The 26,928-nt window shown below is 39.8% G+C and overlaps 1 protein-coding gene across 3 annotated transcripts in view; it reads left to right on the top strand.

Annotated features, from left to right (window-relative positions):
- The window catches only part of Lhfpl3 (LHFPL tetraspan subfamily member 3), a 540,637-nt gene that overhangs the window by 6,087 nt on the left and 507,622 nt on the right, over window positions 1–26,928 (top strand).

Raw genomic sequence — 26,928 nt, 5'->3', positions numbered from 1 at the left:
GATTAGAAATAATTTTAGAAACTGTTTTGTTCCTTATATGTAGTATGACAAGGAAAGTGACAGTTGAATGAGGTTGTAAAAGATATTAATACATGTGTCAAAACAAACAATTTTTGTAACAGCAGGATTCTAAGGGAAGATGTGAGAAACATAACAGGTCCCATGTAAACCATATGACAGACATTCTGTCACGAGTCCCACTACTCTTGGTACGAAGCCGCACATTAGCTTTTCTATAGTAAAAATACCAACAATCTGTTTCTATGTTCATAAGTAACTAATACATATGACAAAAGCCTGACTAGATGTGAAATAACAGGAGCTCAGCATGAAGACACCTATCTAGCAGTTGCTGCTTTGGAAAGATGCCATGACCTGGGAAAGAGTCCTGTAGACAGATTGGCATGCTCTACTGTCCATATCTCAGAAAAAAATTCAAAGTAAACCATTTTTAAATGAAAAACAAGCACAGAGCCTACGGCTAGGTTTGCGCACAGTGTGTGATCCAGACCACTTCTGATTGGGGTGAGAAGAGATAAGTTTGGAACACACCAGCATGAAGCAAAGAATATTCCAGAAGAATTCCAATTTACGGGTTTAATGGCATGATAACTAGAGCAATTTTAAAGTAGGATTTCTATAATATAGTTGAACTTTTGGGGTCAGCACCGTCTTTAATTAATGTGAATTTTCCTTATCATAATGAGTCAACTGGAATTTTTATTTGATAGGGTGAAAGACAGATAGATTGACCTTTCCTCTTAATAACATCAGGCAGATATTAGTGCTGACAGAAAGAGGCTGTCAGCATTATTCAGATACAAATAGTAGATAAGCTATTTAATGACTTAAAGATAGTGCTGTGATGAAAATCACGGGAGCATTTGGAAGCTACATAAGAACAGTCCTCAACGTCCCGGGTGCTCACATAAGTTTCGTTGTAATTAAATACAATTTGAAATCATGACTTGGCTTCTGCTCTGTTTTGTGCCTATGGCCCAGAGTCCTGGCCATTCAAAGTTTTAATCATTCTAGATGTCATCTTAATAATCTTTCTTATATTTTCCGCTAGGATGAAATGGAAAAATGAGTGGCTTACAAGAGGAAGGACTTTTTGTTTTGTTTTGTTTTGTTTTGTGTTTTTTTCCCAACAGACATGAACTCTGACCTCTACCCAGAAGAAAAGGGAAGGCAGACATATTTGTTTTTTTAAGATTTATTTTTATTAATGTATACCATCTCCCACCCCCGTGTGTGTGCGTGTGTGTGTGTGTGTGTGTGTGTGTGTGTGTGTGTGTGAGAGAGAGAGAGAGAGAGAGAGAGAGAGAGAGAGAGAGAGAGAGAGAGAGAGAGAGAGCATCAGAAGGCAGACTTTTCTGAAGTAGATTTGCTGGTATGGAATTGGTCTCGCTTAATTCTGATCTTCCTTAGCCTAATGACATCACGATCTATAGCAACAAAGGGGCTGCCTATGTGTGAGCATGAGAGGAAGAACCTAAAGATTAGTCTGACTGACGCTACTTTACCAGCATTATATCATTTTGAGGTTATGGTTTATCAATGAAAAGACAATGAAGATTAAGGAAGGGTAATGAAATTAGCAGTTAATAATTGTAGACGTGAAAAATGCCCTTAACTCAGAAGTGGATCTGAAGAACTTAACTAAAACAACTTTCCCCATCCTTTGCCTTATTAGAAAGCAGTAGCTTAGAGTAATTTAAAGAGCCTGCGTACTTATCTAAACTATAGAATGTCATTGGCCATTGGGCTTTTGATTTAAAGATGTGGGAAGAGTGTTGTGCACGGTTCTTAGTTGGTTTCAAAGGAAATCAAGGTGCAGCACTGAGAACCTGAGGTGCGGGATGTGTTATATTCACAGGAGGTTCCGTATTCAACAAACAGGAAAATTGATCAAGCTGTGGTGGACGGCAGGGACATCAAAGAAGGATATCAAAAATAAGTGGATCATCAGTAAAAGGAGATGGTGAGGGTCAAGGTTGAATAGCCTGTGGGACTTAAGAACATCAGAGGCCTGCTAAGTTTGGTATCCATCACTTAAAATACGTTGGCATGGGACAGAAAGTGGGGAAGTACATTATGGTACGGAGCTGTGCGCAAACCCTACTTACCAAGAGAACACCTATGGCTCCATTCCTTGTATAAGGAGCTATGCTAAACTGTAAGATCAAGCTGTTCATGAGGAGAGATGGTCAGACTTCTTGTGTGGTAGCTGGAAATGTTGAATATCAAAACAAGGCAATATAAGAACTGAAAAAGTCACTATGGGATGCAACAACGTATTCCTACATAGTCTCACCTTGAAAAATCTAGGCAGAGGACTGAGAGGCTAACCTGATTGTTACAGGGTCTCCAAAGGAGAAGGAGAACTTAGCAAGTACTCAGATGAGTGTGTTCACAATACTTTGCAGAGCATGCAGTTACACTAGATGGACTTAATTAAGTCAAGATTATTAACAGTAAGTAATGCCTTGGGCATGTGTGTTTATCAACTTAGTTTTGACAAGTTGATGAATTTTCTATATTTCTAACGACTTATTCTATCATACAAAACCTTTATAGAGAAAAATTCTGTATTTAGCATATGAAAAGCCATGGGTAGTGATCCTTTGACAGTTATGACATCTGTTTAATAGATTAATGATCAATACTGGCACTTGATTAAAATAGAATGAAAATGCACTGCAAATACTAAGGCTCTTATTTTAAAATATTTTAAAACCATTTGAATGAGTACACACATGTGTGTGCATTAGGATGTACTGAAGCATACGCATACTGATAATTGTTGCCTATCCCCAGCAAGTCTGAAAGACACTTCCAGAAGTGTGAATGATTTAGTATGGTTTTAGAAAAAATAATTATCCCTTCCTTAGAATTCTTTGAAATATTTATAGCATTGATGTATAGTTATATGTTTATTAGAAGGAAGATTAGAAAAAATATACTTGACAAGAAATTTGACAATTTTTGGTATTCTTTTTTCACCTTTATTTAATATATTAATTGATTAATTAATGAATTGTTATATACCTCAGTTAGATTTTGAGTGGATTAAAAATTAGAACTATTTCCCCAGTTGGAAATATTTAATATTTAATATTGCACTATTAAAAAATTTATAAGTCTATCTTTGAGCAACAATACAGCTTTTAAAAAAATCAACTTAAACAAGTGTATGTAACCTTGTGTCAAACAGATATAGGTTCATAGACTTCTTTCTGTAAGGACACTGAAAATTAGCATTTTGTTCTCTTTTATTTAATAAAAAATAATGTTACACACTGTTGATCAATTCACACTTGCAAAACATTAGGCTTGTTAAATGTAGCCCACAGAGGAATCCTATGTTAGTATAACTACGATCATCTTTTTAGATGAGTAAATTGAGTTTTACACTGCTCAGTATTCTTCGGAGAGTTGTTCCTTGGTGGTGTGAAACTAGAGATGGTGACCATAAGTGTTAAATCGCAATCACAGTTAGACATCATTTGGGCAATTAAAGTGACAGAAGAGAATCAAGAATGTGGTCACAATATTTGCACCTTGCCTCGGTAACTTACTAGCCGAATGACTTTGGTTAGGCCAACTAAATACTTCTTCATTTTCTTGGCTTGGTTTTTCTTAGGCCTATACAACTGTATACATCTTATCAGATTAGAAAAATATTTCCAAAATTATGAACATTAAGAATATTTTAACCACTAGTCATGTTTTGTTGTGCATTTACCAAGAAATCAAATAGTAGGAAATCCTCAAATGTAGGTGAGATTAAGGCAGAAAGGGAAGAGGAGCCAGCTGTAGCCTGAGAGATAGGCAGCAGTGCCAGGCTCCATGGTCTAAGACAGAAACGTTTATCTTTTGGGTCCTTGGGACAATTGAATCGGACCATGAGAACTGGACCCTGAAGGAGCCCTATAGTAAGCTTTGCAAAGCTTAGCTGTCTTGGCTGTTTTATTGTTTGTACCGTCTCTGAAGAGCTCATAAATCATAAGGATTCAGTCACAGAATTCAGTGTGCAGAAACAATTGCAATCACAGTATGCCACCTAGCAGGTGACGATTAGGCCACATGTGTGATTGATCTACTGTGTCTGAGGATTAAGGAGGAAAATGGGGGATACATTGTATAGCATTGATTAAAAGCCAATGTGCTTCCTTTACTGAGTTTTATACATTACTAACAAAGCATATTCAGTTAAGAGTTTAACTTTGTGTTAGTAAGGCTAGTCATTGACATTTTATTTTTCTGGAGGAACAAGTAATGGGGGAGGAAAACATTTTGGAGATAATTGTGAACTCTTTCATAAACTTCAACTGGATAGACTTGAGAAAGGAAGGCATATTTTAAAAATTGTATTGAACATTTTTTAACTGTTCAAGACCTAAGCACCTGGGACTTTATATTAAGCTCTTCCAGATGATTAATACTCTTCACTGCTGTCAAAATCAAAGTTGAATACTTCGATCTTCCATAACATCACTTAACATCAATATTTTGGAAGTACAAAGTTTGTTTTCTGTGCTATTTTCAATGGAAAACTGGGTTCCTTGGTATATTTTGTATTTTCGAAGTGAAGAAGAAAATATGGTCAAATAAAGACTAGGGTTATTTATAAACATTTTAGTTCCTTGTATTTATTTTGCTTTTTGAAAAGTAAGCCAAAACAAACGTTTGCTGATGCCTCTTTCCACTTTACTTTGGAAATCATGAGGTCAGGGTGAAATGGAAATGTTATTTTGCTAGGACTGCGTCTCTGCTTGGGACCCAAAGAAGGGTTCAACAACAGATCATGAATGTTCTGTGCTCGATGTGGTGTCAAGGTCCATTGCGTGGCGACTGTCCAGCACTGCCGTGGACAACGGAGCTGATCAAATAAGCCCCACCAGATTGCCTTTGGGGCTCCAGGGAGCATGGCCGGATCTTAGTGCAAACCCTGTTCTTTCTAGCCTCCATGTTTATAGGGGCTTTCCAAGGAGAGGAGCTTAAACCAGGAGATGGGCCAGCATCAACCCGCCCAGTTGACTGCTGAGGACCCCTCTCCTGACCATAGGATGGTCTCTAGAGGGAGCTCCAGCCCTGTCATCCCTGTGCTTCAAAACTTTGCCTTTTATAGGGTCATCTCAACACTTTCTGATTGACATTACTCTCAAGGTAACACTTGGGAGGATAGAGAGCGCATAATGACATGTGAAAGCAGAGAAAGAAGAGAGAATGGGCCGGAATGTGTGCAGTAGTAGGGGAAGCCCCTTTACCTGCATAACATGTCTCCTCCTCTTGGGTATTCCTTCATTGTGTGTTCCTACATTGGTGTTAAAATTCAGAGAAACCAGTTTCTATGATTTATGAGAACTTTCAGTAAGCTGTTGCTACTTCTCATTGGCTGTCTTTTTAAAGGTATGATTGATAAAACTGTCCCCCCTTCAGGACATTTTGACAAGTCACTGAAAAACAGCCAACGAATTCAGAACTAGAACTCTGTAAACTGTCTAGGTGGTCCTAAGCTGCACGCTATGTCTGCACCTCTGCAGTAACCTTCAGCATGTATTTGTGAGTTCAGAAAACAGAAATTCCATTTCTTGAGAAAAAAATTGAAATTTTCAAATTGAAAATAAACATTTTTTGATAACTCAGGAACATTGATCTTAGCCACAGGTAACAAAACAAACAAACACAAAAAGTGCTGGCTTCAAGAGGAAAAGAATGAGTTCCCACTTTCTCCTTTGGATGCCACTCAAAGGAAACATAAATTCTACCCCATTTTTCCTACCCCTGCAACAGTTCCTGAACATTGGTTCCTATTTTATCTCTTTGGTAACCCGAGCAGACAGTTCTTTAGATGGAACCTCTAAGCCAACAAGCACTCTTTCTGCACAATGTCAGGCCTTTTCCTCCCATCGCATACCTGGACTATTCTAGTTAATCACAGCCAGAGTCCTTCTCATTAGCCTTGATGCCCTCCCACAATCCCAGAGCATCAAGAGCTGAACAAACCAAACAGAAACTCTGAAGCGACATGGATGCTCCAACTGTATATAGCACAGCAGCATAGCAGTGGAACCTCTTAGGTGTGTTTGTGTGTGTGTGTGTGTGTGTGTGTGTGTGTGTGTGTGCGCGCAAAATTTAATATGTAGAATAGAGGGGGAAAGTCTGCAGTCAGTGTAAGTTAATTTGACAAGGACTATACATTCCTCTGCCTGTTAAATAGTTGAGCTTTTAAGAAACATCTCTTAAAAAAAAAAAACCTAAAGATTACCAGGGATAGCCTTCATTGCTGAAATTTTAATTTTAACAGGTTTTTTGAGGGCATCAAAGTCTTATGCTAACACGAACAGTTTGTTAATTTTGTATTTATTCCCCAAATGTGTTAGAGATGCCCACGTTTAGTATAAAAATATGGCTTTTAGGAACTCAAGCTTGGACCTAACATCATGAGGGGATTTTAAATGTTGTTTTGGTAGTTATGTTATTTAGCTCACCCATCAGTTCTGTTTTGTTTGTCACTTAACAAAGTGAATTATTCTTTCAATTCATCTGCAAACAGACTATGAAAAACGTGCTTTATATTTGGAAGTGTCCTTACGATGTGTTTGTACACACCACACACACACACACACACACACACACACACACACACACACACACACACACACTCACCGCTCTTGATTCTCTGTGTGTGATTATGTTAGCATGTGTGTTTTGTTGGGAATTGGACTTAGGACCTCTTGTGTGCCGGGAAGGGCTCTGCCACTGAACTGTGTTGCCAGCTTTTTTGTGTATGCTTTGATTGTCTTTGTTTATAATTGTTGTTGGCTTTGTGTGAATATTGGTGGCACTGGGGATTGAAGTTCTTAACTCATGAATGGTAGACCAGAACTCCACCACGGAGCTCTATGGCCAGCCTCACATGTGGAAGGAAGCAATCATTTGTCTCCTTGCTAATCACTGTCTGCTTTCTCCAGTTTCAAGTTATTTAAACTTTGAGATGTAGTTTTATTACTAATATACTTATCATAGTAAATTACTTAATTTTAGAAAAATTATTTTAATATTTTACTATTCATTGTGACATATACTATAGATTTTTTTATAGATTATTATGTTTTTATAAAGATTGCCCTATGGATTGTTAGCAATCACTATTGGATTAAAGAACTTTTATATTCCTTCATTGAATAGAAAATGTGTATGTTCAGTTTTACTGAACACATTTTGTCCTTCTAGTGAGATGATTATGCTACTTTGAGTAATATGATTTGATGTGATGAGTTATGATAGTAGGTTTTCAAATATTGGAGTAATCATGCCTTTAAAAAGCAAAGTTTACTGTACAAAACTCAGACTCTAATGATTGGCTACTCTTTGTCAAACCATCTTTATTTGGTGTGAATGTCAAGGTTATGTAACATTTATAGTTAAGGCATCTTTCTCTTTCCTTCTTTGAAGCAGCTTGTATGTGACCAGAACATTTTGTCCTTGAATGTTTTAACACGGTTTTCATAAAGCCTCCTGGGCTGCTGTTTCTTTGTTGTGGGGTTTTAAACAACTGCCACTGTTTCTCTTGTTACAGAATCGTTCATATTTTTGAAAATTACATCTTATACAGATCTATTTTTGTAAAATGTATCAATTTATTTACATTTTCAAATTCATTGATATAAAGCGATTCACAATATACTCATAATTGTATGGGCTGATTCTGTCTTGATTTTCTTTTTTATATAATTTATTTGTTTTTATTTTATGTGCATTGCCTGCGTGTATATCTGTGGAAGGGTGTTGGATCCTGGAATTACACACAGTTGTGAGCTACCATGTGGGTGCTGGGAATTGAACCCAGGTCCTCCGGAAGAGCAGGCTGTGCTTTCAACCACTCAGCAATCTCTCCAGCCTCATGTCTTGATTTTCCCTAGATCAATTTGCGCCAAGACTAGTTTGATTTATCTTCCTAACAGAATCAATTTTAAGTTTGTTGTTCTTCTCTAGTGTGTTCTCATTTATGACAATGATTTTTGCTTTGGATTTTTTTCTTGATTTTCCTTTGGATTTTGTCTTTTGTACCTTTTGTGACTTCTTTATCTTGTTGCCAAATGTTTAACTTTGTAGTTTCTTCATATTTTTATTAGAAAAACAAAAAAAAATTCCAGTTGCTTACCAGTTGTAATATCTTTGAAAAGGACATCATTAGAAATGTCATGAGGAAGGGGCTGGAGTGGACACCCACAAAGTCTCATCAACACGGTTGCCCAAATGAGACCCAAACAAAGATGACACCATCAGGCTTGTTAATGTGGAAAGGGAACCCTTGAAGGACTCCAATCCTAGACAAAGAGCTATAAGCCAACTAAGGAATGCTGAGAGCAGGAGAAATAGTTTTCCAAAAGGAAGAAACCTCTAGTTGATTATCCAATATCAAGTGGTCAGCTCTGAAATCACATACATATAAGTATGACTATAGAGACTGAAATTATAGAAATTGATGAAAAGATGTCAAGAATTTGAATACTTGTGACAATCTAATGGGTAAAGGAAATTTTATTTTATTTTATTTTAACTTTAAAGTATAAAAAAGTTAAACTTTCATGCATATGGGTGTTTGGTCAGGATGTATATCTGTGGATCATGAGCGTGTTTGGCTCCTACAGAAGCTGGAAGATGTCAGATTCCTTGGGACTGGACTTATAGATCAGTGTGATCTGCCATGCAGTTGCTGGAAATTGAACCCAGATCCTATGGAAGAGCAGAGAGTGCTTTAAACTCTGAAATGGAGACATTTCTCCATTCCCTCAATCCTTTGTTTAGGAATTACATGTAACCATTTCAAGCAAAACATAAAGTAATAAAGATGTTCATAAAAATGTGATTGTTTTCATAAAATCATCTCTAAGTACTTCAGTGACATGATTTAGATAAATTAAATATGCTTACTGTTAAGTGTGTGCTCGCTATAGTTAACATTGATTAGATTCCATTCTTATGCTGTCCATAGTACATGCAATGTATGTTTTTACAAAATGGTACATGTTCATCTGCTTAATGTTATCATTTTCTGTGATACACATATGACAAATTCTTGGCCATTAATAATCATTCATTAAGTTAATGTCGGCTGTAATGCTTGATTACTTTTCTAGATTAAAAAAAACCTTCTCCCCCTTATGCCTCATAATTTATCACATTAAAAATAAACCTTGAAGTTTTTCACTTAGAAACCTTTGATTTTTCTGTTTGGCAGAAATTTGGGAGGATCATCTGGTCAACCTGCTTCCCAAACTATAAGCCCTTTGGCTTGTATGTAGCTGGTGTGCTACGGCTTCATTAAAAACTGAAAACACTGGGACATAGCCTGTTGGTGCCATTGCTGAAAAAGAAAGGATGGGAAACATGGGATGGTGTGAGCAAACTGTTGATAGTCTCTGAAGAGGCTACTCAGAAACACAAACCTACAGCCAAACAACATCATCCTTGTCTAAGGTAAACTATATTTCCAGCAACCACTGTATGGAATGGAGTTGACTTCTTTTAGTTTACCAGAAAAAAAAAATCAAATGAGATCAAAGAAAAACTTCACTTGGGTCATCAAGTTATTCATTCATTCATTCATTCATTCATTCACTCACTCACTCACTCATTCTTTTTTTTTTTTTATTAACTTGAGTATTTCTTATATACATTTCGAGTGTTATTCCCTTTCCCGGTATCCGGGCAAACATCCCCCTCCCCCCTCCCCTTCCTTATGGGTGTTCCCCTCCCAACCCTCCCCCCATTGACACCTTCCCCCCACCAGTCTAGTTCACTGGGGGTTCAGTCTTAGCAGGACCAAGGGCTTCCCCTTCCACTGGTGCTCTTACTAGGATATTCATTGCTACCTATGGGGTCAGAGCCCAGGGTCAGTCCATGTATAGTCTTTAGGTAGTGGCTTAGTCCCTGGAAGCTCTGGTTGCTTGGCATTGTTGTACTTTTGGGGTCTCGAGCCCCTTCAAGCTCTTCCAGTTCTTTCTCTGATTCCTTCAACAGGGGTCCTATTCTCAGTTCAGTGGTTTGCTGCTGGCATTTGCCTCTGTATTTGCTGTATTCTGGTTGTGTCTCTCAGGAGCGATCTACATCCGGCTCCTGTCGGTCTGCACTTCTTTGCTTCATCCATCTTGTCTAATTGGGTGGCTGTATATGTATGGGCCACATGTGGGGCAGGCTCTGAATGGGTGTTCCTTCAGTCTCTGTTGTAATCTTTGCTTCTCTCTTCCCTGCCAAGGGTATTCTTGTTCCCCTTTTAAAGAAGGAGTGAAGCATTCACATTTTGATCATCCGTCTTGAGTTTCATTTGTTCTAGGCATCTAGGGTAATTCAAGCATTTGGGCTAATAGCCACTTCTCAATGAGTGCATACCATGTATGTCTTTCTGTGATTGGGTTAGCTCACTCAGGATGATGTTTTCCAGTTCCAACCATTTGCCTACGAATTTCATAAAGTCGTTGTTTTTGATAGCTGAGTAATATTCCATTGTGTAGATGTACCACATTTTCTGTATCCATTCCTCTGTTGAAGGGCATCTGGGTTCTTTCCAGCTTCTGGCTATTATAAATAAGGCTGCGATGAACATAGTGGAGCACGTGTCTTATTTATATGTTGAGGCATCTTTTGGGTATATGCCCAAGAGAGGTATAGCTGGATCCTCAGGCAGTTCAATGTCCAATTTTCTGAGGATCCTCCAGACTGATTTCCAGAAGGGTTGTACCAGTTTGCAATCCCACCAACAATGGAGGAGTGTTCCTCTTTCTCCACATCCTCGCCAGCATCTGTTGTCCCCTGAGTTTTTGATCTTAGCCATTCTCACTGGTGTAAGGTGAAATCTCAGGGTTGTTTTGATTTGCATTTCCCTTATGACTAAAGATGTTGAACATTTCTTTAGGTGTTTCTCAGCCATTCGGCATTCCTCAGCTGTGAATTCTTTGTTTAGCTCTGAACCCCATTTTTTAATAGGGTTATTTGTTTCCCTGCGGTCTAACTTCTTGAGTTCTTTGTATATTTTGGATATAAGGCCTCTATCTGTTGTAGGATTGGTAAAGATCTTTTCCCAATCTGTTGGTTGCCGTTTTGTCCTAACCACAGTGTCCTTTGCCTTACAGAAGCTTTGCAGTTTTATGAGATCCCATTTGTCGATTCTTGATCTTAGAGCGTAAGCCATTGGTGTTTTGTTTAGGAAATTTTTTCCAGTGCCCATGTGTTCCAGATGCTTCCCTAGTTTTTCTTCTATTAGTTTGAGTGTGTCTGGTTTGATGTGCAGGTCCTTGATCCACTTGGACTTAAGCTTTGTACAGGGTTATAAGCATGGATCTATCTGCATTCTTCTACATGTTGACCTCCAGTTGAACCAGCACCATTTGCTGAAAATGCTATCTTTTTTCCATTGGATGGTTTTGGCTCCTTTGTCAAAAATCAAGTGGCCATAGGTGTGTGGTTTCATTTTTGGGTCTTCAATTCTATTCCATTGGTCTATCTGTCTGTCTCTGTACCAATACCATGCAGTTTTTATCACTATTGCTCTGTAATACTGCTTGAGTTCAGGGATAGTGATTCCCCCTGAAGTCCTTTTATTGTTGAGGATAGTTTTAGCTATCCTGGGTTTTTTGTTATTCCAGATGAATTTGCAAATTGTTCTGTCTAACTCTTTGAAGAATTGGATTGGTATTTTGATGGGGATTGCATTGAATCTGTAGATCGCTTTTGGTAAAATGGCCATTTTTACTATATTAATCCTGCCAATCCATGAGCATGGGAGATCTCTCCATCTTCTGAGGTCTTCTTCAATTTCCTTCTTCAGTGTCTTGAAGTTCTTATTGTACAGATCTTTTACTTGCTTTGTTAAAGTCACACCGAGGTACTTTATATTATTTGGGTCTATTATGAAGGGTGTCGTTTCCCTAATTTCTTTCTCGGCTTGTTTCTCTTTTGTATAGAGGAAGGCAACTGATTTATTTGAGTTAATTTTATACCCAGCCACTTTGCTGAAGTTGTTTATCAGCTTTAGTAGTTCTCTGGTGGAACTTTTGGGATCACTTAAATATACTATCATATCATCTGCAAATAGTGATATTTTGACTTCTTCTTTTCCGATCTGTATCCCCTTGACCTCCTTTTGTTGTCTGATTGCTCTGGCTAGAACTTCAAGAGCTATATTGAATAAGTAGGGAGAGAGTGGGCAGCCTTGTCTAGTCCCTGATTTTAGTGGGATTGCTTCAAGTTTCTCTCCATTTAGTTTAATGTTAGCAACTGGTTTGCTGTATATGGCTTTTACTATGTTCAGGTATGGGCCGTGAATTCCTATTCTTTCCAGGACTTTTATCATGAAGGGGTGTTGAATTTTGTCAAATGCTTTCTCAGCGTCTAATGAAATGATCATGTGGTTTTGTTCTTTCAGTTTGTTTATATAATGGATCACGTTGATGGTTTTCCGTATATTAAACCATCCCTGCATGCCCGGGATGAAGCCTACTTGGTCATGGTGGATGATTGTTTTGATGTGCTCTTGGATTCGGTTTGCCAGAATTTTGTTGAGTATTTTTGCGTCGATATTCATAAGGGAAATTGGTCTGAAGTTCTCTTTCTTTGTTGTGTCTTTGGGTGGTTTAGGTATAAGAGTAATTGTGGCTTCGTAGAAGGTATTCGGTAGTGATCCATCTGTTTCAATTTTGTGGAATAGTTTGGATAATATTGGTATGAGGTCTTCTATGAAGGTTTGATAGAATTCTGCACTAAACCCGTCTGGACCTTGGCTCTTTTTGGTTGGGAGATCTTTAATGACTGCTTCTATTTCCTTAGGAGTTATGGGGTTGTTTAACTGGTTTATCTGTTCCTGATTTAACTTCGGTACCTGGTATCTGTCTAGGAAATTGTCCATTTCCTGAAGATTTTCAAGTTTTGTTGAATATAGGTTTTTATAGTAAGATCTGATGATTTTTTGAATTTCCTCTGAATCTGTAGTTATGTCTCCCTTTTCATTTCTGATTTTGTTAATTTGGACGCACTCTCTGTGTCCTCTCGTTAGTCTGGCTAAGGGTTTATCTATCTTGTTGATTTTCTCAAAGAACCAACTTTTGGTTCTGTTGATTCTTTCTATGGTCCTTTTTGTTTCTACTTGGTTGATTCCCGCTCTGAGTTTGATTATTTCCTGTCTTCTACTCCTCCTGGGTGTATTTGCTTCTTTTTGTTCTAGAGCTTTTAGGTGTGCTGTCAAGCTGCTGACATATGCTCTTTCCTGTTTCTTTCTGCAGGCACTCAGTGCTATGAGTTTTCCTCTTAGCACAGCTTTCATTGTGTCCCATAAGTTTGGGTATGTTGTACCTTCATTTTCATTAAATTCTAAAAAGTTTTTAATTTCTTTCTTTATTTCTTCCTTGACCAGGTTATCATTGAGTAGAGGATTGTTCAATTTCCAAGTATATGTGGGCATTCTTCCTTGATTGTTATTGAAGACCAGTTTTAGGCCGTGGTGGTCCGATAGCACGCATGGGATTATTTCTATCTTTCTGTACCTGTTGAGGCCCGTTTTTTGACCAATTATATGGTCAATTTTGGAGAAAGTACCATGAGGAGCTGAGAAGAAGGTATATCCTTTTGCTTTAGGACAGAATGTTCTATAAATATCCGTTAAGTCCATTTGGCTCATGACTTCTCTTAGTCTGTCTACATCTCTGTTCAATTTCTGTTTCCATGATCTGTCCATTGTTGAGAGTGGGGTGTTGAAATCTCCCACTTAATTGTGTGAGGTGCAATGTGTGTTTTGAGCTTTAGTAAGGTTTCTTTTACGTATGTAGGTGCCCTTGTATTTGGGGCATAGATATTTAGGATTGAGAGTTCATCTTGGTGGATTTTTCCTTTGATGAATATGAAGTGTCCTTCCTTATCTTTTTTGATGACTTTTAATTGAAAATTGATTTTATTTGATATTAGAATGGCTACTCCAGCTTGCTTCTTCTGACCATTTGCTTGGAAAATTGTTTTCCAGCCTTTCACTCTGAGGTAATGTCTGTCTTTGTCTCTGAGGTGTGTTTCCTGTAGGCAGCAGAATGCAGGGTCCTCGTTGCATATCCAGTTTGTTAATCTATGTCTTTTTATTGGGGAGTTAAGGCCATTGATGTTGAGAGATATTAAGGAATAGTGATTATTGCTTCCCATTATATTCATATTTGGATGTGAGGTTATGTTTGTGTGCTTTCATTCTCTTTGTTTTGTTGCCAAGACGATTAGTTTCTTGCTTCTTCTAGGGTATAGCTTGCCTCCTTATGTTGGGCTTTACCATTTATTATCCTTTGTAGTGCTGGATTTGTAGAAAGATATTGTGTAAATTTGGTTTTGTCATGGAATATCTTGGTTTCTCCATCTATGTTAATTAAGAGTTTTGCAGGATACAGTAACCTGGGCTGGCATTTGTGTTCTCTTAGGGTCTGTATGACATCAGTCCAGGATCTTCTGGCCTTCATAGTTTCTGGCGAGAAGTCTGGTGTGATTCTGATAGGTCTGCCTTTATATGTTACTTGACCTTTTTCCCTTACTGCTTTTAATATTCTTTCTTTATTTTGTGCGTTTGGTGTTTTGACAATTATGTGACGGGAGGTGTTTCTTTTCTGGTCCAATATATTTTGAGTTCTGTAGGCTTCTTGTATGTCTATGGGTATCTCTTTTTTTAGGTTAGGGAAATTTTCTTCTATGATTTTGTTGAAGATATTTACTGTTCCTTTGAGCTGGGAGTCTTCACTCTCTTCTATACCTATTATCCTTAGGTTTGATCTTCTCATTGAGTCCTGGATTTCCTGTATGTTTTGGACCAGTAGCTTTTTCCGCTTTACATTATCTTTGACAGTTGAGTCAATGATTTCTATGGAATCTTCTGCTCCTGAGATTCTCTCTTCCATCTCTTGTATTCTGTTGGTGAAGCTTGTATCTACAGCTCCTTGTCTCTTCTTTTGGTTTTCTATATCCAGGGTTATTTCCATGTGTTCTTTCTTGATTGCTTCTATTTCCATTTTTAATTCCTTCAACTGTTTGATTGTGTTTTCCTGGAATTCTTTCAGGGATTTTTGCGATTCTTTCAGGGATTTTTGCGATTCCTCTCTGTAGGCTTCTACTTGTTTATTAATGTTTTCCTGTGTTTCCCTAAGGGAGTTCTTCACGTCTTTCTTGAAGTCCTCCAGCATCATGATCAAATATGATTTTGAAACTAGATCTTGCTTTTCTGGTGTTTTTGGATATTCCATGTTTGTTTTGGTGGGAGAATTGGGCTCCGATGATGCCATGTAGTCTTGATTTCTGTTGCTTGGGTTCCTGCGCTTGCCTCTTGCCATCAGATTATCTCTAGTGTTACTTTGTTCTGCTATTTCTGACAGTGGCTAGACTGTCCTATAAGCCTGTGTGTCAGGAGTGCTGTAGACCTGTTTTCCTCTCTTTCAGTCAGTTATGGGGACAGAGTGTTCTGCTTTCGGGCGTATAGTTTTTCCTCTCTACAGGTCTTCAGCTGTTCCTGTGGGCCTGTGTCTTGAGTTCACCAGGCAGGTCACTTGCAGCAGAAAAGTTGGTGTTACCTGTGGTCCCGAGGCTCAAGTTCGCTCGTGGGGTGCTGCCCATGGGCTCTCTGTGGCGGCAGCAACCAGGAAGCAACCACTGCACCGCCCCTTCCAGGAGCTTCAGTGCATCAGGGTTCCAGATGGCCTTTGGTGTTTTCCTCTGGCGTCTGAGATGTGTGTACAGAGAGCAGTCTCTTCTGGTTTCCCAGGCTTGTCTGCCTCTCTGAAGGTTTAGCTCTCCCTCCCACGGGATTTGGGTGCAGAGAACTGTTTATCCGGTCTGTTTCCTTCAGGTTCCGGCGGTGTCTCAGGCAGGGGTCCTGCCGCTCCTGGGCCCTCCCCCACGGGAGCCCAGAGGCCTTATACAGTTTCCTCTTGGGCCAGGGATGTGGGCAGGGGTGGGCAGTGTTGGTGGTCTCTTCCGCTCTGCAGCCTCAGGAGTGCCCACCTGACCAGGCGGTGAGGTCTCTTTCCCAAGGGGTCTGGGAGCAGAGAGCTGCTGCGGGCCGGGATCCGTGGGTTTGGGACCTCACTCACTCATTCTTATATTCCCTGTTGTATGCATATGTGTTACTAGGGAAAGTGGGAGGGTTAAAACACTTCCTACTCCTAGTGATCTTTTTGTGGTTAGTTCTTTTTCTCCTATTGTAAAAAACTTTTGCTTTACTGAGGAAAAATGTGGAGGTAGTCAACCATGTTAGATAAGGCATAAGTCAGTCCTGATATCAGAGTGTCTGGTGTCTGTCATGTCTTCTTCATGTGCATGGCCATTGCCTAACCTTGGACCACTTCCTTTGTCTGTCTCTGCCTCAGTTTCCTCCTTTCCAAAACAAAAATAAAAGTAGACTCTGTCTTGTGTTCATCATACACACACAAATGGAGGAAACATTAGCGGTCAGGGCCACCATCGCTGGTGCCTTCATCGCTACCATCATTCTAGGGCGCAGTGCAATGCATAAAGGATCCACCAGTTTGCTGTTCCATGAAAACTCTGGGTGACCTCAGTAGTTCCTTTAATTTTTAATCTTGAAAAGGAATTGTGTGCACTCTGGATTTATCCATTTGATGATTCTGTTATATCAAATGAGGCCATTGCTTTTCATCCTAGCCTTTTGGGGGGATTCAGTGGGAGTAAGTAGAAAACACAAAGAAGTGAACATCTCTGGGGTGGTTCTCTTTCATTCTTCTTTGGGGTAGATACCCACTGGGGAAGTGTAAGAGTGAGCCATTGCAACCCCTTATGACTCTTACATTGCGGCTTCCCACGGAGAGGATGTGTTGCCTGTGGAACACCATAGTAACATCTAACAGCCAAGGATGCTTGCTTTTCCAAGTTTGCATTTTCCTCCCATGTATGGAACACGCACAACTCAGAGTTCTCTCCAAAGCACAGCTCTAAAGACAGCTTCTCAGCGTTGCTTAGAGAAAAGATCAACATAGTGGATTATCCCACAGACTCTGTGCAAAAGATCTTATGTTTGGAGGAGGTAAACTGTTCAAGAAATGAGTTCTCTTTTCTTATTATTACATACTCTCTCTCTCTCTCTCTGTGTGTGTGTGTGTGTGTGTGTGTGTGTGTGTGTGTGTGTGTGTGTGTGTACAGGTATACCACAGCACTCAGGTGGAAATATAAGGACTACTTGCAAGAGTTGGTTTTCTCCTTCCACCGTGTGAATTCCAGGGATCAAACTTGGATTGCCTGGCTTGAGAGCAAACACTTGACCCACTGAGGCATATTGAAGGTTCCAAAGTTCTATTTTTAATTTAATGTTTCTAAGTGATGAAGCATGAAACAAACTCAATTATGTTTTAATATCTTGGGTACATGAATATGTATGCTGTGTATACTAAAAGACTCACGTTAATCAGAAAAAATGCACTGGAAATATGTATTTTGTTAAAATCAGATATGTGTATCCTGTGGTTCGTACATTTGACCTTAATATACAGAACCAGCATAGAACCAAGTAAACATTAACCTATTTGGGTATGAACCTTGCTTTTAAATAGATTATTTTCCAAAAGAGATTTTGTTCTTAGCCATCAAGGCAATGGCCACAACATCTGAGAGCTAAGAAGTGTGGGAAGCTCTAGAAGACAAAAGCCAAAGACAGAAAACCACAGAGTGCACAGGTTAAGGCACAAACAGAGGGGCTAACCTGAGACAGAAGCAACGGCACACTGAGCATGTGCTGAGCAGCCCCGACTGTCCCTGTGGCATTTGAGGACATTTATATAACGGATGTGGGGAAAGGCTGGCCAAGAGCAATGTAACCAGAAGCCAAAGAGCCTTCAAGTCCCTCGCCCCCTCGTCCTCTCAGGCTTCCCTTCCACTTCCTTCTTCCTTTTCCTGACATTCCCCTTCCTCTCCTCATCCTCCTCTTCTCCTTCCCCTCCTCCTATTTTTCTTCTCTTCCTCCTCCTCTTTCTCCTCTCTTACGTTTTCTTCTTTACATGCCTTGAAGTTCAAATTCTCACAGAAGACAAAACAAAGACAAAATTCAAAAGCCAAATTTATAAATGAAAGACAAATAAAGTGCTACATAGGTAAGGGACAAACATCCTACTTAGAAACTAACAAGAAGATACAAAGTCATAGAAAAACTTCAAGGAAACTTCAAAATACAAGATCATTTTGCTGCTATTAGGGTAGTAATAAAGTACAGCCCTGGAGATACTTCATAATCATTTCTCTTACACGTTATTTCCCCTTTTCACTGTTGTGAATCTTTAAAAACCAGACATAATTTATAAATAAAAATGTAAAGCACCTTGGGTATATTTATTCAATTTTATTTTATTTTATGTTTATAAGTGTTTTGCCTGCATTTCTGTGTACTACATACAAGCCTGGAACCCAGGGAGACCAGAAAAGTGTGTTGGCTTCCCTGGATCCAGACTTGGAGGTGGTTACAAGCCACTACACTGATGCTAAGAGTTGAACCCTGGTCCTCTGGGACCAACCAGTAGACCTAACCACTGAGCCATCTCTTCTGACCCTTTGGTGAATTTAATGTAACTGCAAACTAGCTCTGTTTGCCCTTGACTATACCATTATTGAGGGCTCATGTTATACCAAGTACCCTAGGGCTTCACATTTTATCTCATTTATTCCTAATATTAGCATTATGAGATGGTATTATCATTTCCCTTCACTGGAAAGGAAATGCAGGCATAGAGAAATTAAGCCATGTTGCTCAGGGTTACACAGCTAGATTTTGCTGTTCAGTACAGTATCATTTGGAATATGAATTAATTTCACTTAGACTTAATTTAAAGCTGTGTGATCCTGAGTAACATGTAGTTGGTACAACACAGAACATGGGCTCAACCTGGCTCCTTTTGTTTCTCATACAATTGTGTGCAATGGAAATTTCTGGAAAAAACAGAGAAACTCTGCTTTACACTCTCCAATATTACTAGCGATGGGCAAATGGAAGACTTGTAGTGTGGGCAAGGCAACCAATAAACTGAATTTAATTAGGTCTAAGCAAGCCCATGTCCTGTGGCGGCTCTGGAGTTCAGACTTGGAGTTATTACCCACTGCATTTCTCTCGTCTGCTGACAATTCAAGCACTTGTGTAAAGAGTCTATGATATATGTTAACCCACAGGATAAACGGCAAGAGGTTGGACAGAGAGTGAGTGGGAACTTTCTTCCACGAAGTGAACCTTATGACACAGGAGTGGACCAACAGGATGGGTTCTCTGGCCTCACAGAACTGTGATTTTATTCATGTTAGACTGAAATTTCCAAATCACCAACAACGCAATCTATCATGGAGTCACACCCATCCAGAGAAAGGCAGTCAGGGGAAGAACAATAGTAGATAGCAAGTTCTGATACCAAGGTTTCCTTGGTGAGACACATTTATAGAGGAGACTGAAAAGAAAGGACAGAGGTGGTGAAGAGGAACAGATGGTATACAACAGGCACATGGTACATAGATTCGGGGAACAGACGCTGTGAATTCCATACCACACAAATGGCCATCATGCTAAGCACCCTGCTTCTTTCTTATTGACATGCATCTCCTGTCTGGGCTTCCTCTCTCCTCCTTGGCCACTTTTCTCCTCCTGGCCTCTATTCATCCCAAGACTTTATGTACCTTCACTTGCACCTTGAGGAATGTCACTTTTGTAGTTTTCCAACTTGGTAACAATGCAAACCTTAACCTTCTGTTGACGGAGCTTGACTTGAGATTGCAGGCTACCTCTGCCTGACAGTCTGTGTTCTCAAGGACCCTGCCTAACAAGCAACTATGAGTCTATCAGCTCAGAGGTGACTGCATACAAGGAGATGCTGATAAGTTTATTTTTTAAAGAAAAATAAGATGAAAATCCACCACACCTTCTAAAACCAACTTGTGGAATTTAGGTTTTGGTTGTGAACACCTTGACAAAACAGACTCCTAAGGCTTGGAGCAAAGTCCAACTTTTCAATATGACAATACATTGATACCCCACACACATAAACTCAACTTTTCACTTGCTAAGCATTAGGAAAGTTTTGATTCTTAGGGCGATCTTTGGAACTCTGCATTGTGTCCTCCTTTCCTGGCCATCACTATTGGGTCTACATCATGTTTGGTCCAAAGTCTGCTTCTGGCTCTATTATGACATTGTTCAAGCAGATGACCTTTGACACCCTCTACCTGTCATCAAAAGAAGAAAAATGCATTAATGCATGTAGAATACTACACTGATGTTCTAAATATTTAAAAAATAAAGTGTTTTTTTGCATATAAAGTTTGGGGGATAGAATCATGCATATGTTAAGAACTCCAAAATTATTAGCTTCTATCATTTTTATATTCTCTGAAGCAGGTCTCTTCTAAACACACCATTCTGTACCTGACTTTCTTCTCCAGCCCAGCCTCTATTGTCCTGCACAGCTCAAGTGCAGTGTGTGTCTCCTATGCTAAGCATAATGCTAATGGCACTCCCACTCCACTCTGCAAACTGGAGTTCCCAAAATCTCCCCCCCACCTCCCCAAAAACAAACTTAAACTATTAACTAGACCTATTGAGATTTCTTCTCTTCACTACAAACACCTTATACTCTGAGAAAAAGGACTCGAGGCAGAGGAACGTCAGCCTCTTTCTCCAGGGAGCTGAGGTTTCTCCATCCTCTCCCTTTAGTTTAGGGCACATTTTGTGGTCTTGATCCACAAAAGCCAAGCATTCTGTGTCCAGAGAGTATGAGATCCAGGTAGACTCAGCCATGTGGTTTTTGGCTCCTCTTCCAATAACAGCGAGGGCTTCCCAACTCCACTTAAAAGCAGTCCAGAAAAACCAAAGAGTTGGCAGCTAAGGATGACTGCACTGTCCAACTGCACTGGGCAGGTGCCTGATTTCACTGGGGGAGCCTGTGACCCTACCCAGAAAGGCTATTTTCCCCTCTGCAGACCTGGATGGCTCACAGGAGCTCCAAAAGAGTTGAATTTTACTGAGTTTTGTTTACAATGCATTTGTGAGGAAGCATTAACTCCCTGAAATGGTCATAAAACTAAGCATTTTGTGTATTATATTATATGGACTAGCCTGCGAAGCGTCTTTGATTTTCTGCAGAGGCACACAGGCTGTAGGTATGGGCAGGATTCTGGCTGCTGATCTGTGATTATTATTGTTACACATCTATTTTTATTTTGCTAGATGATGCTACATGCTTTTCCTTCACTTTGCTATCCATTTATTTTGGAAAGGTGTCATGCAGCACTGGGTGTTGAAGACCCTCTCGCGTGGCTGCACAGACTTCTAGTGTGTTGCTGCTGTCGGCTGCATGGCACTGCATTTTCTCTGCACACCTGTTCATGGCCTTGTGTTTGCCTCTAGATCTCTGCCATACTCAACAACCCTGGGATGAACAGCTTGTGCACACTCCTTGATGAACGTGTATGGAACTATTTGGAACTGTTGGCTCATAGGGTGCTAATAGCCAGACATGGACTGTTGCAGACTTACTGCTACATGGCCTGACTGGTCAGGTACACATCGAACATTCCCTCACATTACATTGTAGCAGTGCAGGAATATACTTGCATTCTCTCATTCCCATGGGTATTCAATCTACACTCTTTTTGTTTTTCTAATTTTGATCAATCTGATCTGAAAGTATTCATTTCTCTAAATTATTGCTAACTTTTGGGTGGTTTTAAAAGTAATCTCCTTATATGCTTGTTAATTGGACCTCTGTTGCTACCCTGAGCTGCAGTTTAGAAGAAGATCATAAATAGAGCCCTTCCAGGGTTTCTGTCAACCAAAATATGTCATAGTGTGTAAATTCAAATTCTCTAGTATGCACGTTAGAAGAGAAAAAGATAAGTGAAATTAATTTCAATAATATATGGCATTAATAACATTAATTTAATATACCTAAAAGTTATCAATAAGAATTTTGTTATTTTCCTTTGTACTGTCTCTAAAATCTGAGTACGTATAGCATGCTTTTACTTTTCTGCTGCTGTGATAGAATGCCAGGGCCAAAAACAATTTAAGGAAGGAGGAGTTTCTTTTGGCTTCTGCTCCAGAGGGCTAGAGTTCTAATGGGGAGGAAGACCATGGCGTGCTCTCAGGAACAAGAAGCTAGGTCCTACAGCTCATCTGCACATAGGAATCGAAGAGAGGGCAAGTGGGGTGAGGCTGAAGAATCAAAGCATACCCCCAGTGACATAGTTCCTCCAGTAAGACCATACCTCCCAAAGTTTCCATAACTTCAAATTATATTCTGTACCTGGCTTGTTTCATTTGACATAATGATCTTCAGCTCCATCAATTTTGCTACAAATGACAGAACTCCTGTTTGAGGTTGAGTAGTATTTCATTGCATATTTACACTATATTTTTGCTATCCATTCATCATTGATGAACAGTCGTTGATTTAGTTTTTTTTTATTCCATGATAAAACAACCATGACCAAGGCAACTTATAAAAGAAAGCTTTTGATTTGGGACTCACAATTCCAGAAGGCGAGTCTATCACCATCATGGTGGAGAGCATGGCATTGGTGCAGTAGCTGAGAGCTCATGTCTGATTCACAAGCAAGAAACACAGGGAAAAACTAACTAGAAATGGTGTGGGCTTTTGAAACCTAAGCTCACCCCTAGTGACACACTCCCTCCAATAAGGCCACACCTCCTAATCCTTCCCAAACAGCTCCACCAGCTGGGAACCAAGCATTCTTTTTAATTTGATGTTGTCTTTTTTTCTACATTTGTTTTGGCTTCCTAAATTTTTAGGGGTGTTATAAGATTTTCTTGCCCACTCCAATGTCTGGAAGCCTTTCCCCTTTGTTTTATTCTAGTAAGGCATTGTTATATCCTAAATTCATTTTGAAATTGGTGAGAGATTGGTGAGAGCCAACCCCCACACTCCTTAGACATGTGGGTGCAGTTTTCCAGGCACCATTTATTGAATCCTTTTTTCTGTGCTTACTTTAAACAACTCTAATAAAAATAAATTGGCTGTAGACACACGTGCATTTCCTTCTGGGTCTCTCTTCTAGTCTGTTGCTCTGTGTGTTTGTATTTATGTTATGTCAGTAATATTCTGCTTTGGTTCATGTGCCAAGTTTTTGAAAACCAAAATATATGTGATGTTTTGCTTTTGCTTAATAAGAATGATTTTATGCTGTTTATAAAATTTCAAACATACCTGCTTATTAGAAGACCCTTCCCACATTGAGATGGAATCTCTGATTTGTACGCATTCACCTTAGTGCTTTCCATGACCACATAAAAATGTGTCGTCTGTGAGTTACTGTTATGACAAGTCCTTAAGGTTCTCTTTTCTCAACTTTGTCACCAACATCTCCATTTCTTCAAGCTGCAGTTGTGCCTCATATAACAATTCTTCCACCGTACTACACAAGGATCATGAATTGTGTATGCTGCAGACTGTCTGAATCTACTCCAAAATGGACACAGCCAGCATGGCGCTCTCTCTCAGTCTCTGTCTCTGTCTCTGTCTCTGTCTCTCTCTCTCTCTCTCTCACACACACACACACACACACACACTCTGCCTTTGTCTCTCACAGTGTGTGTGGTAACAAAGAGATGAGATTAAAAACAAATTCTTCCTTGTTTCTTTTTACTCTCTGGTGCTGTCTTGAACCTGCTTCTGATGGAGAACTAGAAACACGTGATGGAAAGGAATAACCAGGAATGGTGTGTATATATATATATATATATATATATATATATATATATATATATATATATACCTAGAATAATTCTGAGTTCTTTTATTTCTAACATTTCCAAGAATAGCTACATTGCGATTGTGGTGGCCAGAGAATGCAAATGTTAACTTTAATATATCTAGGAATAAAAAAATTGCATTAAAAGAAACAAATTCTGACCTTTGAAGATTAAAATTCACTCTGGCAAATGACCTTACAGATGACACTATGGCTCCTCTTGTTGGCCCTCACAGGTGAATGACATGTCCCCTGTGTAGTGTGGGGGGATCACCACCCCATGGATGGTAAAAATCGATAGTAGTACACCAAGCAGCATTTCGAAGGAAAGACTCCATATTTATTTGGGGGACTGGGAGTGAACTATTGAGTGACTTAGTCCTTGTGATGGACTGAAAGGGCAAGCTGTATTGCTAGAGGGGAAAAGTAAGCAGATTCATGAAGTCGTTACTTCAGAGGGACGAGCTAGGTGGTATTACATAGACAGGTACTTCTGTTTTCCTGAGAGGAAACACTAACTAGGAAAGGAATCTCTTTGTCACATGGTCAAAATTTCATGAAAATGTAAGATGGTTTTGGCTTCCCTACTATGGGGATTTGACTAGGTTTGGATCCCATATGCTCACGTGTTCAAATACTTGGTCCTAGAAGTGACAATATTAGGAGGTGTGGCCTTGTTGGAGTAGGTATGGTCTAATTGGAGGAAGTGCTTCACTGTGGGGGTGGGCCTTCAGCTCCTATGCTTAAGCTCCACCCAATTCAAAAGAGTGAGTCCCCGCTTGGCTGCCTTCGGATCAAGATGCAGAATTCTCAGCTACTTCTCCACCGCCATGTCTTCCTGGGCTCTGTCATGCTTCCTTTTATGATGATAATGGACTGAATTATGAAATCGTAAGCCAACTCCAATTAAATGTTGTGCCTCACAAGAGTTGCCTTGGTCATGTTGTCTCTTCACAGCAATAAAACCCTAAGGCATCTACCAAGTTTCATGTGGTCTTGGCAACAAGTTATAACTCAGCAAATATGAGCTGAGCTGAGGAGTGAGCTTGCTAATGGCAGCTAGTAGTTATTAACTGGGCTGTCTGGGTAGCTGGCTGCTGTGCTCGTTATTTTTTTTTCAGCTTCATACAAACTAGAGTCCCAAGGGAAGACAGAGCCTCTGTTGAGGAACTGCTTCTGTTAGATTGGTCTGTAGGCATGACTATGGGGGTACTGTCTTGACAAATATGCAAGAACCCAGCCTATTGTGGGCAGTGCCAGCCCTGGGTAAGTCCTTTTGGGCTGTATAAGAAAGCAAGCTTAGCAAGCCATTAGAAAACAAGACAGAAAGCAACATTTCTCCAATCTTTTCTTCAATCCCCACTTCAAGTTCCTTCCCTCACACCCCACCTCTGCTTCCCTCAGTGATTGACTGTTACTGGACAAATAAACCAAATAAATACTTTTGTCTACACATTTTTTGATGTCAATATTTTATCATAGTAACAGAGAAACAAACTAGAGAAACTACTTAAAACATCAGTATGATACAGGACCTCTTTTTTTCTTTTTCATATTTAATGTCCACTGTATTAGAACACCTGGCAATAGTCTTTTGATTTTTTTGTCTTGAAAACATATTTATATTGCTTTAAGACTCAAGCATCAAAGCCCTCCTCTACCTCTCCAGTCTGTAGATTCTCAGTCTTTTCCTCTCTAAGTAGCTCTTGAGCCACATCTCTAAAACTCTTCTGCATCTAAAAACACCCAATTGTGATTCACTTTATACTCTACTTTGTACTGTCTGTGAAAGACAATCTCAAAATGCACCGTCAAAATTAACTTTTGATAACTCAGAGTTAATGTTGAATGTTTGTTCCCTCCTGCTTTAGGTCTCCTGGGCTCAGAAGGCTGGCAGCTTTGCATGATATTGGCTTACCCAGTGCCACCTCATAAGATATGGCACTGGCCTATAGTGTCTGTATGCTCATCAGATAGGGTGCCCAGTATTTGTGATAACCAGATACAGGACCTCTTTAACTCCACCATGAGCATGAAGTTTGGGGGCAGATAATGTCAGTAATGAAGGGAAATTGTAATACCATACATTTGAGTCTGTTTTTTCTCTTGTGTCATGGCTTCATCAGGGAAATGAAGCCTGTGGGAGGTAGGGATTAAGGGATGTGGCCCAAAGAGCTGGTTTGTACTGTTGTGAAGACCAGGTAGGTAAGTGTCACATCTATAGCTCATGCTCTAGGAAAGACTACACTAGATTATGAGCACATGTGTTTCTCTGGAACAGTCACCACTTACTTCAAAGAGGAGCTTCTCTGATGAGGGGTGAGAGCTACATTTACCTGTGGACATAAGCAGAGAACAAGTGATCGGCTAGTGCCCATCCCCAGATGATTCATCTACAACACAACCCCTACATCTAAGGCTCAAGGTCCATCTCAGAAAAGGGGAGGATGGATTGTAAAAGCCAGAAGACCAGGATGTCTTCTGTGAAATAGTAATTTAGGAGAAAGAGGAGGGAGGAAGAGGAGGACAAGGAGAGAGTAGGATGAGTTGTCTGATTATAATCAAAATACATTGTAGCAAATTCTCAAGGAAATCATGAAATGTTTGTTATACTGGACAAAGCAATAAAAAAATAATAAAATCTTACTTCACGTGCCTGGGTCAGGGGCAGCACTAGAACACACTTCTCTGTGTGTTACAGCGGTAAATGTAGTGTTTGTCCTTACTTCAACAAGTGATGGCTGCTTCAAGCCTTAGCCTCTGTTTCTTCATACCACTGAGCGGGGCACTGAGTCCTGTTGTTTCGAATATCCAGCTCCTGGTGTGAGGGCATAGGTAGGCTTGACTGTGCCAATTCCATAACAGTTGAGTGGTAAATGTGCAGCAGGATTGGGTGCCTTTCACTGGGCTGCTGCTGAAGGTCCTAGACTTCAGAAGCTTGGCTTTGAGTGTGTCAGTTGTAAGGGTAAGCACGAATCTCCATCCCGTTAGAAAGAGTGATATTTTGGCTGGGCTGCTGTTCTTGGGTTCCTGGAAATATTTTACTGGTGTGGGTCCTTTCCTTTCTTGTAAGTTCTTGTTCCTTATTTAGAGCTCAGACACGTGGAGCCTCTCCTCTGTGTGTGGCACAAGCTCCCACACTGTGTGGTGGCT

Source organism: Rattus norvegicus, chromosome 4, assembly GCF_021556685.1.
Source record: "Rattus norvegicus strain SHRSP/BbbUtx chromosome 4, alternate assembly SHRSP_T2T, whole genome shotgun sequence".
Taxonomy (NCBI): domain Eukaryota; kingdom Metazoa; phylum Chordata; class Mammalia; order Rodentia; family Muridae; genus Rattus; species Rattus norvegicus.
The sequence above is the reverse complement of the archived record's forward strand: the minus strand, read 5'-3'. Positions and strand labels throughout refer to the sequence as shown.